Source organism: Sceloporus undulatus, chromosome 4 (genome assembly GCF_019175285.1).
Source record: "Sceloporus undulatus isolate JIND9_A2432 ecotype Alabama chromosome 4, SceUnd_v1.1, whole genome shotgun sequence".
In the NCBI taxonomy this organism is placed as follows: domain Eukaryota; kingdom Metazoa; phylum Chordata; class Lepidosauria; order Squamata; family Phrynosomatidae; genus Sceloporus; species Sceloporus undulatus.
The window spans coordinates 248,727,437-248,746,548 of NC_056525.1; the positions used below are offsets into that span (position 1 = coordinate 248,727,437).

The 19,112-nt window shown below is 44.6% G+C and overlaps 1 protein-coding gene across 6 annotated transcripts in view; it reads right to left on the bottom strand.

Annotated features, from left to right (window-relative positions):
• Positions 1 to 19,112, bottom strand: part of ZC3H3 (zinc finger CCCH-type containing 3) — a 333,696-nt gene that overhangs the window by 49,142 nt on the left and 265,442 nt on the right. The gene's annotated exons all lie outside the window — the stretch shown is intronic.

Sequence of the window (19,112 nt, forward strand, 5' to 3'; positions counted from 1 at the left end):
CTGCTGCATGCCAGGAACTGACTGTTCCCACGGTGTACATAATTCCAATCATGACTTGGGTGCATGGCCATTCTATATCCATTTCAGGGTTGCCTTTTGTATCCCATGTTATATTACTGGAAGGTCTTACTGGTCTTTCCCAAACTGATTTTAGATTACTCTCACCACTCATAGAGAAGAATTTGACGAAGGGCTGCTTCTCAATGGCACAGCACATGTTTTGTAGCCAGATATTCCCACATCCATTTCCCTGCATCTCTAGATATGGCTGGGAAAGATTCCTGTTCAAAAGAGAGCTGGCTCCTTTCTTCTTCCCTCCCAAATCCTGGTCTATATGGGCAACCTGTGACCTGTTTCATATCCTTTGTCCTGACCAATTTCTAGGAAGAAAAATGCTAGGATGTATTTTTCCTTTGCAGCTACGAAAGAGCTATACAAGATCATCTTGGGATCAACTTTGGTTTGGTGATTTGGTTCCAGGACCCCCCATGGATACCAAAAATCCATGGATGCTTAAGTCCCATTGTTTTTTTGGAATTTATATATTTTTGGAATATTTTCAAGCCATGGATGGTTGAATCCATGGGTAAAGAATCTGTGGATAAGGAGGGCCAACTGTATTTCCAATTCTCTACAAATACAAAAGCTGGACAACAACAACGCTAATGCACCCTGGCCTTAAAGCAGACTCTGGTGGTAGGGTGAAGGCATTGCGTTGTTCCCTTGAGCTGCTCCACAAGCTTGTAAATGAAAGGACAGCTATTACAGTCAGGACGTTCCTCCTATCTTTACTCCTCCTTTTTCTGTGTCTCAGCCTGCTCTTCATATGGTATTTTCTGTGTACAAGTTGACCAAGTAGGGTGATACTATGCAGCCTTGCCTGACCCCTTTGCCAATTGGGCACCATTCGGTTTCTCCATATGCTGTTCTAACAGTTGTCTCTTGTCCAGAGTACAGATTTCTTATCTGGACTATCACATGCAGTGGCACTCCCATGTCTTTAAGAGTGTCCCACAGCTTTTCATGATCTATTCAGTCAAAGGCTTTGCTGTAGTCTATAAAGCACGTGCTGCTGCTCATAAACCTCCAAACCCTTTAATAATTTTGGAGAAGCTATTTTGAGCCCTATGAGGAGTGGCTGAGGGAGCTGGGTGTTTTTAGCATGGAAAAGAAAAGGTTAAGAGGTGACATGGCAGCCATGTTTAAATATTTGAAGGGATATCATTTTGAGGATGGAGCAAGCTTGTTTTCTGCTACTCCAGAGACTAAGATGTGAAGCAATGGATTCAAACAACAAGAAAAGAGATGCCACCTAAACATTAGGAAAAACTTCCTGATGGTCAAAGCTGTTAAACAGTGGAAGATACTCGCTTGGAGGGTGGTGGAGTCGCCTTCTTTGGAGGTTTTCAAGCAGAGGCTGGATGGCCATCCACAGAGAATGCTTTGATGGTGTGTTCCTGTATGGCAAATAGGGTAGGACTAGATTACCCTTGGGGGTATCTTCCAACTCTGGGATTCTATCATTCTATTATTCAAACCCAAAGCTTGGCCTCTGTTGCAAACAGGGCATGAGAACTAGTCCCAAAAATCATACACAGAGACTCCTCCTGAGATGCGTCAGGTAAAAGGCTCTCCCAGTTACAGGATTAACTGGCTGGATTGACGTGCTGCCGAGCGTCACTTCTTCCCTGACAGATTCTTTTGCTGCCCAGCTGTTGGGATGCAATCCCTGGGGAATGGAGAGGCAGCTTTTCGGAATCCTTTCTGGAATTGGCAGCGAGGAAATAAGGCTTTTTGATGGCTTAAAACAGAAAGGAAGAAAGAATTGGCCACAGAAGGAAGCAATTTGCAGAATTCTAGCATTCTGTCGCTAAAACCTGGACAGCACCTTGGTCCTGGCATCTCACACTAGTTTGGTAGAATGATAACAGACACATTTAATCTGGCAGGTGGGCCAAGGGCCTGGGATGTTCCTTTTACACTCCAGTTACACAGAGAGAGAAGGAAACAAAATGAGTTTTCCTCTTTCTTTTTTTTTAAAAGATTACGATTTTGTCATTAAAGGACAGTGCAGACTGCCAACTATATGGGTCCTATATGGGTAGAATTCAGAGACATTGCTGTGTTAGTCTGGAATATGAGTATGCACAGGGATCTTGCAACACATTTGAGACTATTGACATCTGAGGAAGCAGACCGAATCTACTAAAGCTCATGCTACAACTTCTTGCACACAGCTAGGCTGCATCCGCACTCCTGAAATAATCCAGGTTGATACCACTTTAACTGCCATGGCTCAGTGCTATGGAATTCTGGGTTCTGTTTTAGTCTTTTCTATCATAGACCACTGCTGCCACAACAAACTACAAATCCCAGGATTCCATAGCACTGAGCTATAAAGTGGGGTCAAACTGGATTATGTCAGTGTGAATGCAGCCTGAGCGTCAAATGTGCTGCAAGATCCCTTTGCAGGGTCCAATTTAGCTGTTCTCCATGATTTGCACCATCAAACTATATGCTTCTGGAGGGCCACTGTGGGAACAAAACACTCCACACTTGCCTAGATATGGCTATGGTCCAAGCAACTGGAAGGACTGTATCCCACTATCTCAGCTTGTCCAAACTCTATGATCTTTCAAAACTCAAAGAAGGGAGAGAGGGCCTTCTCAGTGGCAGCTCCCATATTTTCAAATCCCCTCCCTAATAGTCGAGGATGGCTTCCTTTCTTGCTCTCCTTCCATTGGCAAGCGAAGACTTTCCTTTTCCATCAGGCATTTAGGAACTGACACCATTTTAATGGTGTGCTGTTTTGCTGACTTCTTATATTTTGTCTTTTAATGGATTTTAAATGGTTTTAACTTTATAGATTGTTTAACTGTGTTTTTAAAAATGGATGAATAGCTAGATGTATGGATAGACAGATAGACACAGTCAAACAGACAGACATATCTAGCAATCCTACCTCGCATTTATGTGTATGTAAGTGTTTATTAGGAAGTGCATTAGAAGTAAGATGTCCAGAATTGGATGTGCACAACTGGATGCAAACCGGATGTACATTCAGTCCACAAGTCAGGTGAAGCTTCAGAAAGAATCAGATGAACACATGGAGTCGAATATTAACTGATATTTTTGTATGTTTTTACTGTGTACTCATTTTAATAATGTCTAAGCTGCTTAGAGTCCCATCTTGGGGGGAAAGACAAGGTATAAATGAATAAAATCAGGATGAAGAAGAGACAGCTTAATCATTACACCAGCAATGTTACCTTAAAGTGGCCATGAATCTATATATTCTCAGCAGCAAAATCAATAACATGCACTGTTGCACACAAAAGGAAACGTAGCAGCACCAACCGTCAGTTATGCAGAGCCAAACACAGCTGCCCTTCTCTGCAAAGAGTTCTGGGTGCCATGAAGCACCTTCTCTTGCAAAATTCAGCACCAGAACTGCTGGGGAAGCCTCCTATTGGTGTGTTGTTCTTGAGATCATAGATTCTTAGAGTTGGAAGAGAGCCCAAGTGCGATCCAGTCCAACCCCATTCTGCCATGCAGGAAATCACAATCACAGCATCTCCAACAGATGGCCATCCAGCCTCTGCTTAAAGACCTCCAACGGAGGAGACTCCACCATCCTCTGAGGGAATGTGTTCCACTGTCAAACAGCCCTTACTGCCATGATGAACTGGAATCTCTTTTCCTCTCATTTGAATCCATTCTTCCATGTCCTATTCTCTGGAGCAGCAGAAGACAAGCTTGCTCTCTCCTCTATATGACATCCCTTCAAATACAGTGGTACCTCGGGATACGAAATACCCAGGTTACGAAATTTTCGGGATACGAAAAAATCCCATAGGGAATTATTGTTTCGGGTTACGAATGTTTTTTCGGGTTACGAAAAAACTTTTGGTGCTTTTTTCGGCTTTTTCGCACGGAATCGCGGCTTTTCCCCATTAGCGCCTATGGCAATTCGGCTTACGAAGGCTTTTCGGGTTACGAAAGCGGCCGCGGAACGAATTAATTTCGTAACCCGAGGCACCACTGTACTTATACAGGGCTATCATATCACCTTCTTAACCTTCTCTTCTCCAGGCTAAACATCCCCAGCTCCCTAAGTCTTTCCCCAGAAGGCATGGTTTCCAGAAATTTGTCAACATCTTTTTTGAATTGTGGTGCCCAGAACTGGACACAAGATTATTCCAGGAGAGGCCTGACCAAAGCAGAACAGAGTGGCACTATTACTTCCCTCAGTCTAGACACTATACTTCTATTAATGCAGCCTAGAATCACATTGGCCTTTTTAGCTGCTGCATCGTACTATTGACTCATGTTCAGCTTGTGGTCTACTTGGACTCTTAGATCCCTTTCACACATATAAATCTCGTTCAGCCAGGTGTCTCCCATCTTATATCTTTACATTTCATTTTTCCACCCTAAGTGCAGTACCTTACATTTATCCATGTTTAATTTCATTTTGTTAGCTTTGTCTCAGCTTTCTAATCGATTAAGATCTAGTTGAATTTTGATCCTGTCCTCTGGGGTAGTAGCCACTCCTCCTAATTTTGTGTCATTACAAATTTGATAAGAATTCCCCCCAATTCTGTCCTCCAAGTCATTGATAAAGATGTTGAATAGCCCTTGGCCCGGGACAGAGCCCCACTGGACACCCCACTGGTCACTTCTCTCCAGGTTGAAAAGGAGCCATTGCTGAGCACCCTTTGGGTTTGGCCGCTCAACCAATTACAAATCCACCTAACAGTCACATTGTCTAGCCCACATTTTACCAGCTTGTCTGGTAAATGAGATAAGATGAGGAGGCAATACCCATGCATGCAAACTATGCCAAATGGAAAGGGCAGCCAGCTGCTGGCACTGCTTATCAAGACTAACTGTCCCCACTGGCCAAGTTTCATCATGGCCTGAGCTGGTGAGTTGCACATCACAACCGCCGTCAATTTAGCACCATTATTGTGTCTGACAACTTAACTGACACACCAGCCTTAGCAATGGACAGACATGCTAGCCCCAAGGACGCTGCTAGGATTGTACAGTATGCCAAGTTGTTCAACTATGCATTGAATAGCATCACTGACCAACTGAACCACTATAACAAATGGGCAGCCGAATGTAAATGTACAACAATATACGATGCAGTCTCATGCAATATGTAAGCACATTCTCGTACAATGGCACCGCATCTGCAAACTTGAACTGAATGCAGCCAATTCCACATCAGGCAAAAATCTCCAACTACTGTACTTCTCTAGTGGAACTTCTGCATGTGTAACACACCAGTAGGATTCCAGTCATTTTTTAAACACTGATGTAGGAAAGGATCAGTAAGGAAAAGAAGTCATGAATTCAGGCATGCCAGCTTTGGACAAGACAAGGAGTAAAACCAAAAGCTTATAAAAAAGTGGGTTGCATTGGTTTTGCTTTCACAAGGATGCACCAGAACATAGCCCCAGAGGAAACTGCCTTGATTCAGATTGCTGGTCCATCAAGTTCTGTGTTGTCAACTCTGACTGGCAGCAAGGCCTCTCTAGGCAGGATTCTTTTAGAGCAATGATTCCCAAACTTTGCTCCTCCAGGTGTTTTGGATTTTGACTCCCAGAAGCCCTAGCCAGTTTGGACAACAGTCAGGAATTCTGGGAGCTGAAATCCAAAACATCTGGAAGACCAAAGTTTGGGAACCGCTGTTTTAGAGTTCAATCAAAATCTCCCCTCCTGTAACTGAAAACCATTAGACCTGGGGCAGCAAACAACAAACTGCCCCCTCCTCTCTGTGACAGCCCTTGAGGGTTTAAAGAGTGCAGTCATGCCACCCCTCAATCCTCTCTTCACCAAGCTGGACATTCCCAATTCTCTTAACTTTTTTTCCTTCAAATATTTTCTTCTCCATACTTATTGCTTTTCTCTGAACTTGCTCCAACCTGCCTATTGTTGCTAACATCTGTCAAATCAACTTCAAGTTATGGCCACTCTATGAATGAAAGATCTCCAAGTCCCCCTATCATCATTCTCCCTTCTCAGGACTTGCAGACTTGGGGCAGCCATTGTGGCTTCCTTGCCTGAGTCTATCCACCTGGAAATGTGGTCTTTGACTTTTCCTTCTGTCCTCTACCTTACCAATCATTCATGTGGTTTTTTTTCCCTAATGAGTTGTATCTTCTTACTATATGGCCAAAGTACAACAGTCTCAGTTTAGTCATCTTGGCTTCCAGGGAGAGTTCTGGCTTGATTTGCTCTGGGACTCATTTATTTGTATTTTTAGCAGTCCACAGTATTTTCAGAACTGGCTAGACTTTACAACTGAAAACACCGCTGCCTCTGATTTGTCTACATTTAGAACCGAGGCCTCCTCCCTTCCAAGCAATTAACGTAAGGGAGAATTTCTGGATCCACTGATTTAACACCTCCTGGTCCCAGTCTAGAAGATAATCACTATCATCCACTTATGCATTTTGGCAAGAGAGCCTCCTAATCTGCCACTTTGGATGCAGCTCACTTTTGTTTTCAGCAGCTCAAGGAGGCAGGCGCCAAAACGATTTGCTAATTTATTTAAGTTCTTTTTGTTAATCATGCTAATATATATGCATGTGTGATTGTGTTGAAAAAAGCAACCAATTGTACTGTTGTCACCCAGAACCTGGATTCCAGAAGGCTGCTATAAAATCTGAAGGTGAGTTAATAAAACTGAATAAAATTATTGAAAGCAGGTGTTGATACAAAGCATCATAGAGGCATCTTTAATAGCTGGCATGCTTTCAAAGTGGCCCTTAATGCTGTTTGCCACTCGCTCCTTATTGGAGACAGACCCACAGCTGGGGGCTTTGCCTGCCCCATTCTGCTGATTCGTCCATATATTTATAGGGCACGGTGTCCTCGCTCTATTCTTTTTCCTGTGGAAGAGACCTCGGGGCTGCTTGCCCAAGCGTCAGCTTACAGCTATTGATCTGCAGTGGCTTTTCCTGGTGTATTTGCTTTGCAACTCTTGAGGGTGAAACCCTTGAAGGAAAACGATTCCTGCCGCCAGCCAAATCTCAGGCCCTGACAAAGCCAAAATGTGAGATGTGGCTTTGGAGAGAAGCCCCTTAAGAGGAATGGGGAACTACCAGGGTGTAAATTATTCAATGTGGCTGGAAGCTGCAAAGGCCATTGGCGGCCAATCCCTTTCAATGATGCTACTCCAGATTCTACATTTAGGGCTTGGAACCAGGGCCTGCATCCTTGGATGATTTTGGGGTGAGAGAGAACAAAGCCGTATTTTGGGGCCCATGCAGACAGGCCAAAATAAAGCTGCTTTGGGTCACTTTGGAGGTATGCTGTTTACATGATGCACACATCTTAAGAGGCCAGAAGCTGCGCCAAAGCTGCGCTCCAGTCTTTAGGATTGGAGTGTTGCTTTGGTGCAGCTTCTGGCCTTTTAGGACACATGCATCATTTAAACAACATACTTCTAAAGAGACCCGAAGCAGCTTTATTTTGGCCTGTCTGTACGGGGTCTTTTAAGTTCAGGAAACTTCAGCTCTATCTGAGCAGCAGACCTTTTGGTGGGTAAAAAAGAAAAGAAATATGAAATGTAATTGCAAAAAATACAATTACAGTGGGCCTCCATATTTGTGAGGGTTAGGGGCTCAGGACCCCTGTGAAAGTGGGAAAATTGCAATATATTTTTTTAAAAATTCTTCTTCTCTTGGCTTTACTTCGCGAACGAAGATTCAGGAAGGACTCATCCGTGCTTTCTACAAGTGCGTTGATGACGCTGGATGTATCCTTCGAGCCTGTGCAATGGATTTTTCTGATGGAGCGCAGCGGACACAGAACTGGCCTCACCCTTTAAACCAGAGGTTCGTCTGCTGAGGCCTTGACAAGCATGGAAGGTGGCAGTGAGGTCCTCAGGTCGTAGGTTTGATTAGAGTTTCCTTCTCTTAGATGGTTGACCTTACAGGGTTAGACGAGCACCATCTGCCCGGGTTTGGGATTAGAGTTTTCCTTCTCCTAGGATGGTTGCCATAAGGCTAGATAGCCAGTCCTGCCCTTTGGCGCTCTTGGTCAGACCCTTCGATTGTGACCTGTCTGGCATGGGAGGCCCTATCGGTGGCTATTATACCACCGCCAGCATAGATCACAACTTCATTAAGGTACGCAAGCCTCTCCCCACACAGTCAGAGCATAGCTGGAGGGGAAGAGGAGGCCAGAAGATGACAGTTAAGGAGGGAGGAGCCTCTTTCTTCAGGCTATCCCTGGTAGAGCTGGGTTTGCCTGATCACTCCCTCTCAGGCCAGAAGATGACAGTTAAGGAGGGAGGAGTCTCTTCATTCAGGCTATCCCTGGTGGAGCTAGGTCTGCCTGATCACTCCCTCTCAGGCCAAGATGACAGTTAAGGAGGGAGGAGTCTCTTCCTTCAGGCTAGCCCCGGTGGAGCTGGGCCTGCCTGATCACTCCCTCCCAGGCCGGAAGATGACAGTTAAGGAGGGAGGAGCCTCTTCCTTCAGGCTAGCCCCGGTGGAGCTGGGCCTGCCTGATCACTCCCTCTCAGGCTGGAAGATGACAGTTAAGGAGGGAGGAGCCTCTTCCTTCAGGCTAGCCCCAGTGGAGCTGGGCCTGCCTGATCACTCCCTCCCAGGCCGGAAGATGACAGTTAAGGAGGGAGGAGCCTCTTCCTTCAGGCTAGCCCCGGTGCAGCTGGGCCTGCCTGATCGCTCCCTCTCAGGCCAAGATGACAGTTAAGGAGAGAGGAGCCTCTTCCTTCAGGCTAGCCCTGATGGAGCTGGGCCTGCCTGATCACTCCCTCTCAGGCCAGAACTCCTTTTTAACTCCTTTTAAAAAACCTGATAGACCACTAGGAATCTCTAGGTCCTCCAGGGCAACTCTGTGGTCAACTTCTGAGGGTGGATCACCATAGAATTTCACTGGAGGACCTAAAAATGGCTAGAGAAGTGTTCTTTCTAGGAATTGCTAGGCCCTCCAGCATGACACTATGTTCAACGTCTGGCAGAAGGCAACCACAGTGTTGCATTGGAGGACCTAGAGATTCCTACAGAAAAGAGATTAATCAAATCCACAAATAATCAAATCTGCAGAAGTCAAAGCCAGAAATGTGGAGGACCAACTCTGTATTTTTAATACATTCATTAACTGCAATTTATTGAAAGATAAATTATATATATATATATATATATATATATATATATATGTTTGTTTGTTTGTTTGTATATATGTTTGTTTGTTTGTTTTTTAAAAGGTTACGCCACTGCCACCATCACAAGGGAGTGAAACAGATGGGGAAAATAAAGCAGCTTCCAGCCACTTTGACAGCAGGGTGTTTATATGAAACATACCTTCAAAGCTTGTGGAAACCAAAACAATGCCACTTTGCGGGGCTAAAAACCAGATCAAAAGGGAGCCAGGATACTCTGGCTTAGCTCGGAAAATGCGCATCTTTGCGCCTGCATATAAACAGCCTGGTGCTAGTGTGAGGCTGCTGCAAAGCAAAAAAATCAAAGTGCGACACTTCTAATGGATGTAATTACAACATACAGAAACCAGACAACCGGGGGGGGGGGGGGGGGGTAAAGGGGACATGTATGGGGGCTTCCTATGCTTGTGCTTTGCTAATGTATCACTTGCACACTGATGCACCAGACCATTGCACATGCAACTGTATTGTTGATCAAAGGAATGACCATCCAATGAAATAGCATCTGGGCAAATATGGGAGGTACTTTGAGGTCACAGGCGGTGTATTTGTGCAATGGTGCGCATGCATGATGGGGAGGCAACAAAAAAATTACCCAGCGGTTCAGCTTTACACTGCGCCATATGATCAGGCCGTTAGTATTCAGCCTGTGTTTGCAGCATGCTGTGTGGACAGTGGGATTTCGATCTCCTTTTGGAAAAAGCAGGGATGAGCCACGTTGTCCTGCCTGTCTGCTCCAGTCCTAAGTGTCTGAGGATAAAAGCAATAAAAGAAATGCAATAATTTTTATCCTTCTCCATTCAGCAAAACACCTCCTTTGGTGAACTGGGTCTGCAGAGAACATCAAATCAAAGCTCTGCTGCCACAACATAGAATTCCCAGAATTCCATAGCACTGAGCAATGGCACTTAAAGTAGTATCAAACCGGAAGGTGCGGATGCAGCCGTTCATGCCATCCTTTCCTCAGCTGCAGATGTGGGAGTTAATAAAACAGGAGGAATGTCACTGAGCCTGAATCGCTGTCAGAAAACTGTTGGGGTCTCTGTTGCAACTGAGCAGATAATGGCAGGCTATCATCAAAGGGAGATGATGTTCCCCTCCTTTCCCTCTTTCTCTATTTTATCAAAACTTGCCCAAGCTATTAAATAGCTCCTATTTGTACTGATAAGGAACAGCTTAAGTGTTTGAAAGTCACTGAAGCTGCAGCAGCGATATTAAGGAAGCCGTGGGGGCCCTCATTAGACCATTACGGCGGAGGGTAAATAAGAGGCATCTCTTCAAGTCAAAGAGACGGCGGTGGCGATTGCGAGGGGAATCTGACGATATTTGGGACTCTTGGAGAGTCCACTAAGTCCTTTAAAATAAAAATAATAAATAATAAATAAATAAAACTTTAATTTATATCCTGCTTTCTGTTTTCACAATCAAAGTGGTGTACAACATTTAAAAAATACTATACAATCCCCCCTTAAAAAAGGATTAAACAATTCCATCCATTAAAATTACAGATAAAAATCTAAAAACAATACTACAATAATAAAATAACGGTGGGCAGAGTCTTAATTTGTATATGTCTGTGGGGGCAGCGTTACATGGCCAGGATCTATTCCGGGAAGGCCTGCCGGAAGAGATCCATCTTGATAGCTTTCGTGAAGCTGTTACGGTTGGCAATTTGACGGATCTCGTCCGGCAGGACATTCCATAAAGTGGGAGCGTTTGCGGAAAAAGTTCTCTGGGAGGTTGCTGTCAATCTGGTCTTTGTGGACTGCAACAAATTCCTCCCAGAGGATCTGAGGGTACGGGGCGGATTGTACGGAAGGAGGCGATCGATCCCTTAAGTAGGTTGGGCCCAAGCTACCATTACAAAGACTGTATCACTATAGCTGCTCTTTTCGGTTGTTGCTCTTCCTCCTCCAGTGCAGTTGTGAATTAATGGGGGAAGATTACTCAAGGAAGGAGACAGGTGGATGATCGGAGCAGAGGAACAAAGCAGCCACGAATAGGTCATCTCTGTGTTCCCTTCTGTTCCATAAAGACGGATGTAACTTACAGGAAGAGCTTGGAAGTAACTAATAGCAAATAACTACAGGCTGAGTTTCCTGTATCTGGAATGCCAAAATCCAAAATACTCCTAAAACCAAAACATTTCCCAAGGACGGTTGACATAAGTGATACCTTTGTTTTCTGATGGTTCAATGTATGCAAACTTTGTTTCATGTACAACATGAATTAAAAATACTGTATAAAATTATCTTCAGGTTATGTGTGTAAGGTGTATATTGTTGTTGTGTGCTTTCAAGTCATTTCGAACTTACAGCGATCCTATCATGGTGTTTTCTTGGCAAGATTTGTTCAGAGGTTTGCCATTGCTTTCCCTGAGGCTGAGAGTATGTGACTTGCCTAAGGTCATCCAGGAGGTTTCCTGGCCAAGTCTCCAGAGTCATAGTCCAACACGCAAACTACTGGCTCACATAAGAAATGAATTTTGTGTTTAGATTTGGGCCCCACCTCTAAGATATCTCATTATGTACTTATATGCAAATACAAGTATTCCAAACTCCAAAAAACCCCAAAAGCCAAAACACATCTGATCCCATGCATTTTGGGTAAGGGAAACTCAACCTGTAGTTACTTTTAATCAAAACACCTCTCTAGTAATGGACATACAACTACATCAGACTGCAAGTTAAGAAGGGATAACTTTGCTTCTTTTGCAGAGCAAATGTCAGTGGGTGTACTGAACCCACACCCAATGCACAACTAAATGCTCGTGTGCAGCTAGGCACATCTGGATATATAATATACAATTTGCACAATTCCACTTTTGCAACCATGAACTGAATGCAGCCATTCCCCATTGGACAAAAATGAACAACCACTTCTGTAGGAGAACTTAAATGTGAATAAGTTACCAGAAGGAATTTGGCCTTAGATTTGAATTCCTCTAAATTTCAACTGTTTCAAATTGTTTTTAATTTGGGTTTTTTTCTTCCTCCCTGAGTTCTTGGGGTGTATATGTTTTAATAAACAAAGAAAGCTAATGGAAATTTAGGATTTCACATTAAAGGCAGCTAGTCAGGCTGGATCAATGGAATGAACAAGGCCACCGCATCACAACTGTCAGTATAGTGCTCCTTCCCTTGAGTCAGGACCTTCTGGCCAGCATCCTTCTTAAATTGATCTGCAAGATAAATGGCACATGCTCCTGTCAGGACCTCTGGCTCACAACTTATGGCAACCTGAGGAGGGCAAACTTATCATGGGGGTTTCTTGGCAAGATTTGTTCAGAGGGAGTTTGTTTTTGCCTTTCTCTCAGGTTGGGAGAGTGTGAATGGCCCAGTGGCTTTCCATATCTGAACAGAGATTCGAATCCTGGTCTCCCAGATTTCTAAAACAACATTCTAACCACTGCATCACACCAGCTCTTACCACCATGCTGGCTCTCTTAGTGATTTTAAGTTGCCTGTGACTTGTGACAACCCTCTCCTTGGGGTTTCTTGGCCAGATTTATTCAGAGCGGTTTTTTGTGGGTTTTTCGGGCTATGTGGCCATGTCCTACAAAAGTTTATTCCTGACGTTTTGTCGGCATCTGTGGCTGGCATCTCCAGAGAATGCTGGCATGGAAGAGAGTTGGGTACATATATAATGTGTGACCCTGGGTAGGGAGGATTTTGGCTTCCAGTCCTGAAAAACACTAAAATCAAGACCCAGCAAATGCAAATGAAAACCATCCAGGGTCAGGGGTTTTCCCAGCAGACCCTGGATGTTTAATAACCAATTAAACAGACACTAATCCTCTTTGCATATCTTCCCACCCTGAGGCTTTGCCATTCAACAACAGAACAATACACAGATTAATATGGAAATCACACCTCCCTACCCAGGGTCACACAGTACACACACACACACACACACACACACCACTCTCTTCCATGCCAGCATTCTCTGATGAGGACATGGCCATATACCCCAAAAACCCCACAAAAAACTATGGATGCCAGCCATGAAAGCCTTCGACTTCATATTCAGAACAGGTTTGCCATTGCCTTCTTCTTAGGCTGAAAGAGTGGGACATGCCCAAGGTCCCTCGAGCGGATCTCTGGGGCTGGGTACATATTAACCCCCATCTTCTAGAATCCTAGTCCAACATTCAAAGCACTACACCTTGCTATGTCCATCATGATTTATTCAGAGGTTTGCTATGGCTTTCCTCTAAAGCTAAAAAAGTGGGATGACAGAAGATTAGTTCCGCCAAGTTGGGACAGTTAAAAAATATGCAATGCCAAAATCTTTTTTAAGGTAACTTTAAATATCTAGCCCAAATATTCCCTCTACTCCAGGAATGGGCAACTATTGGTGGGTAGGGAGCCACATTACTCCTCCAGAGGGGTTGGAGGGCTGCAACCCCAATGTACCTCAATTGTTTTTGCTCCCAAATGCTCTCTGGTTGCATGGGGAACATTTTAGACTTAGGAAAGGTCCTTTTTAACAACAGGGAACAACCAGGACTCCACAGTGTCTTTTAGAAAAGAGCCCCCCCAAATGTCATTTAAAAGCCCCTGTGTATCTAGAGGGCATCTGGGAGTAAAAAAAATAGTTGACTCCTATTTTGGGGGTCCCAAAAACTCCCTGGAGAGCAGCTGAAGCCCATAGATTTCACTTTGCCCCTCTCTGCTTTATTCTGTAGGGCAGACATGGAAGAAGCAGCCTGGGATGAAATGGAAGCCCAAAGCAAGGAGAGAGCTGGCTCTCTTTAATGCAAAGTGGGTTGCTTCTAACCCAAAAAATCAGTACAAGGGAAACAAGTGTCTCTTCTCATAAAAAGACCTCTCCTAGGGACAAAATTACAGCTCATGAGATAAGCAAAGGTTGATCTTCCCAATTCAGAGAAGCTGGGCAGAAATGGTCACAAAATGTACTTACAGAAGCGGGAAAGAGCACACAATGAATTCTATATAATATAATGGATTTTCTTTTAATGGCAACCTTGTAAAGACAGAGGGAGAGAGAGAGAAAGGAGAGGAATAAAGGGAAAAGACCAGAATGGTGACTTTTGAAAGTTCATTGGAAATTGTCTGAACTGCATCCATGTCTAGCAGGAAAATGGGCAGAAGCAGGGAGAGAAGAATACAGCAGGTGCATTCTGGAAACACACCATCACCCCAAAATTGTAACCAGAGTTGTGGCTCCATGCAGAAATGTGATAGGCAACTTCCCACTGAGAGTAGGTAAAATTTGGAGACAATTCCATTATCTGAACATTATCAAGTTCATTATCTGAACTTGCATATGAGGTAGAGATGGAGCACAGCATTGCTTGCCCTTGGAGGAGATGCGACTAGGACCAGCAGCTCCCTCGGAAACACAATGGACAGCATCCTCTGAGTGCATGGGTGGCTTTCCCCCCATTTTGTTTTGTTTAAAATGCATCCAAGAATATCAATGTGATATTCTACCCAGATTCCACCAGAGGCACGTTACCTGGCGAGGGTACACTTACCTCCCTGGCAAGGCCAGAGAACTCACCAGGTTTACATAGTACTGAAACAAAGAAAGGGACTTGAAGTGCACACACATGAAGCATCTCCTATCATAATAGCTATGAGAACAGGACAAGCAAGTTATTAACAGGACAAAAAAGTTGGTTCACCCAGTCCATTTCCAGCCACAATCTGGTCCCAGCCAGCTAAATGGGAAGGCCTATTAAATACAAGCTAACTTTCACTAAGGCCTTAAACATTTCACGTTTGATCAGGATGCTACCAAGGACTCTAGAACCCAAAAGCCTGGTCGCATAGGCCAGAAGGGTTTAAGTCCGTAAAATGTCATAGAATCATAGAATCGTAGAGTTGGAAGAGACCACAAGGGCCATCCAGTCCCCTGCAAGGAAAGCAGCTCTGCATCTCAGAAACACCTCTATGTTTCAAGCGAAGGAAAGGAAGACTCTAAGACCCATTCTGGAAGCTCTCAAGGGAACAGATGTCCATTAAGTGTAATTCTGATTTTGAAGGAGTTTGTACCCTTGGTTTCTAAACATGCATGCCCTGCAGACTCTAAGTTGCGCTCCTGTTTTCCTGCTTTCCCTCGTCCTTTAAAAGTTAAAACCCGTAGACAGCTGGGCTTGCCGCATCTCGGACAAGGGGAAAAGGCGGCGGGGAGGGGGGGAAAGAGAAAGAAAAGAAAAGCAGAATGAGAAGAGATTTACTCCCTTTCTAAATTATTCACAAGAAAAGGGACTGCGCATCTTTAACAAGCCATCGTTTTATGAAGCAAGGTTAACATTTTTACTTGATTCAGTAGAATATTATAAACTCTCCGGGGTCCATTTGAGGACTTTCTACTTTGTGCAAAAGGAACAGACTCAGCACTTTTTATATTATTTAGAGAATAAAATTAACCCTCGATGGCCCAGGCCGGGTATTTCTTCTTACCAGCTAAATATGGCCTGCTCAGCAATCCCCCCTCCCCATATAATTACGGGCTGCTATCCATCATCTGTAGGAGAATGCTTTTCTGACACTCCAAAAGTGATGCAGTAAGCACGTTCGCTAATAGAATAAATATTCTAAATATCTCTTTTATATTTTCATTTAAATTGGAATATTTTAAAATAATTGTACACATGCTGGCTGGGTGACTTGTGCCGGAGCTCTGGAAAGGCTGCCCTGTTTGGGGCTTTGCTTCAAAACCCTGTTGGCAAAAGAGGATTTGCTAGCATCCTCTGGCTGCCAACTGCCCCCTCTTGGAATTGTTCTTCTGCCATGGCTTTGCTTCCCAGTTGCCCCTACAATTGGGAGAAAGGCATTCCATACTGACCTTCTAAATGTCACACTGCTTATGTCAAATACCTCCCAGATGGACACAAGAAGAGAGGCTGGATTGGACCAAGGGCTACTTGGGCATGGTGGCCAACCAGACTGCCTACCACTTTGTTTTCAGGGACAGGTTGGAATGCTGGTCATGACCTTCCAAACCCTATAAGGCTTTGGTCCAGACTGCCTTGAAGACTGTGCCTCTCTCAATGAGCTTACTCGAGATTTAAGATCCTCCTTGGAGGCCCTTCTCTCAGTCACACCAGTGTCAGGAGCACCTCTGCTGAGGGCCTGTGGAGAGGACAGAAGGAATGAGCCCCCCTTCTTAAAGCCAACAGAGTCAGTTCTGTCCTTTGGCAAAGGCCAAAGGTAACTGTCGGAAAGGTCAGGTTCCATTCACGTTTCTTCTCTCCCTGGGACCCTCCAAGGGCAGCCAAAACTGCCCACTTTCTTCCTAAAGATGCTGTTCCCTGCCACACCACCACCGCCGATTTCATCCAACCTTCACTTAATGTTTTGCTTTCCTTTTTCTTTCAAGTGGATAGTATTTCTTTCCTCTCCAGAGCAGTCCTTTCATTCAAGCACTGCTGTGGAGTTTGATCCAGGCAGTCCCTCAAAATCCTCTCACAATGGAGGAACCAAATCTTTTTCTCAGCATCCTTTCTGCTGTCCGATCAGAGACTTGCTGATATGCAGTCACCGTTTCCAGAACAACTTCAATTTCCTGGATCCCACTCAAGGACGTGCCGGGTATTTGCCCTCATGACTGCACCCTCCCATAAAAACCAATCCCACTCCCCAAATGGGCCAATAATATCAACCATTAGATGTGATGTGACATCATTTCCAGTCATGCAGGTTGCACCAGTGTGACCAACCAAATTTATGTGGGAGGAAAAATAGTTCCTTCCACTACTTCTCACCCCATTTAACAGAAATAATAATAATAATAATCAAATATTTATTTATAGCCCGCCTTTCCTCAGATCAAGGCGGGTTACAGAAAGTGCCATTACAGGATAAAAACACAACAGATATACATTAAAATAGCAATCATTAAATACAATCAAATACAATCAATGCAAACCACAATATAACAATATCCAGCTAGCTTAGAATGTACAACAATAGTACAGTGAGGGGGGAAGAGGGGAGGCTAACAAGGGAACAATTAGGGGAAGGCTTGTTGGAACAGGAAGGTTTTTAACTCCTTCATGAACCGATCAAGGGAGGTGGCCGAGTGGAGCTCACCGCGGTGGAAGCGAGTTCCAGAGCTGAGGGGCTGAGCTGGTAAAGGTCTGGAACTCTCAGCAAATGCTTCCTGGCCGATCTGAGTGTGCGGGGCGGATTATATGGGGAGAGGCGGTCCTCCAAGTACCCTGGGCCCAAGCCATTTAGGGCTTTATAGGTAATAACCAACACCTTGTATTGCGCTCGGAAGCGAATAGGCAGCCAATGTAGATCTTTTAATACTGGTGTTATGTGGGTGGCCCTGGAAGATCCAGTGACCAACCTAGCTGCCATATGTAGTTTCCGAGTATGGTACAAGGGTTGCCCCATGTAGAGCGTGTTACAGAAATCCAAATGAGAGGTTACCAGAGCATGTACCACTGTTTCAAGGTCCCTCCGGCCCAGAAAGGGTCGCAGCTGGCGAATCAACCAAAGCTGATAGCAGGTGCTCCGGACCGTCGCATCCACCTGAGATGTAAGGTGGAGCGATGAGTCCAGGAGCACCCCCAAGCTGTGAACGGAGTCCTTCAAGGGGAGCGTGACCCCGTTCAGGACAGGTGGAAAAATCTCCAATCCCGGACCGGGGGAACCTATCACGAGCACTTCCGTTTTCTCTGGATTCAAACTGAGTCTGTTTTCCCTCATCCAGCCCATTACCGAGTAGGAAAAAGGCACATGGTCCCATCCTATAGACATTCCTATTAATGTTGTAGATATTCCTATTAATGGCTTGAGGCCATCTCCACCATTTTTGTGCGATGGAAGAAACCTTTTTGACAGGCCCTGTCTACCCATCAACAATCCTGAGAACCAAGAGGGTAAAAAGATGGTGAAGGGATGTCCTTCTCAGGTGGAGACATTGAAGGATCCCTGAAGGACCACTGCAGCCCCGTCATGTGGAAAGAGCACCGCCAACAGCAACGGCGGTTCCAATTTCCAGCACTTGGAGAAATGCCCAAGGACTCTCATTTCATAGGAATCTTTACAGAATATGACCAGTTCCCCTTGCAGAAAAACTGACCAGCCATTTTCACAGGATGAGAGGAGAATTGGAGGAGAACAACTTGGTTGTGACATGGTACCCATTTCAAATGTCTTGTCAAGAACTGAATGGCAAAGAGGGAGCGCCCAAAAACCAACAGCTTATTTGGTGTAGAGGCTATTAATATGTCAGAGTAACTAATAACAGACATCACATATTGGTGGAAGCATATGCAGCTGTATGTGGGTTGGTTTTTTTAACCGATTCTCTTTGGAAGTCACCTGGGGTCCCACTCTGGGAGAAAGATGGCATATAAAGCAAATAAAAAATAAATAAATAGAAAAGCCCATCCAATTATCCATTCATCCATCCATTAATTTATATCCCACCTTTCTCCCATACCAGGACGCCAGGCTGCTCACAAAAGAGAACAGATTACAGCGCGATCCATAGGGATGAATGGGGTGCACGCCCATGGGGCGCGTGTGCCTCCATGCCACTGCACCGCTGAATGCACGAGCCCCATTCATTTAAATGGGGCTTGAGCATAGGAGGTATTAGCTTTACACGAGGGAGTCCAGAATGGATCCCCCATGTAAAATAAGGGCACACTGTATTAGAGTATCCAAAGACCAGGTGAATAACAACTTCCCACAGAGCGTTTAGTGCAGTGACCCCCAGATTATGGAACAGCCTACTGGAGGAGATCTGTCTTATTACCACCTTAGATGCCTTTAAGAAGGCACTTAAAACGGATCTCTTCCGGCAGGTCTACCCACCTGAACTTTTATAAGAGATATTAAGAAAAGACTCCACTTCTGAATATGAGTGTATGAATTTTGGATGATAACTTAGCTATTTTATCGAATTAATAGTAATGTCATTA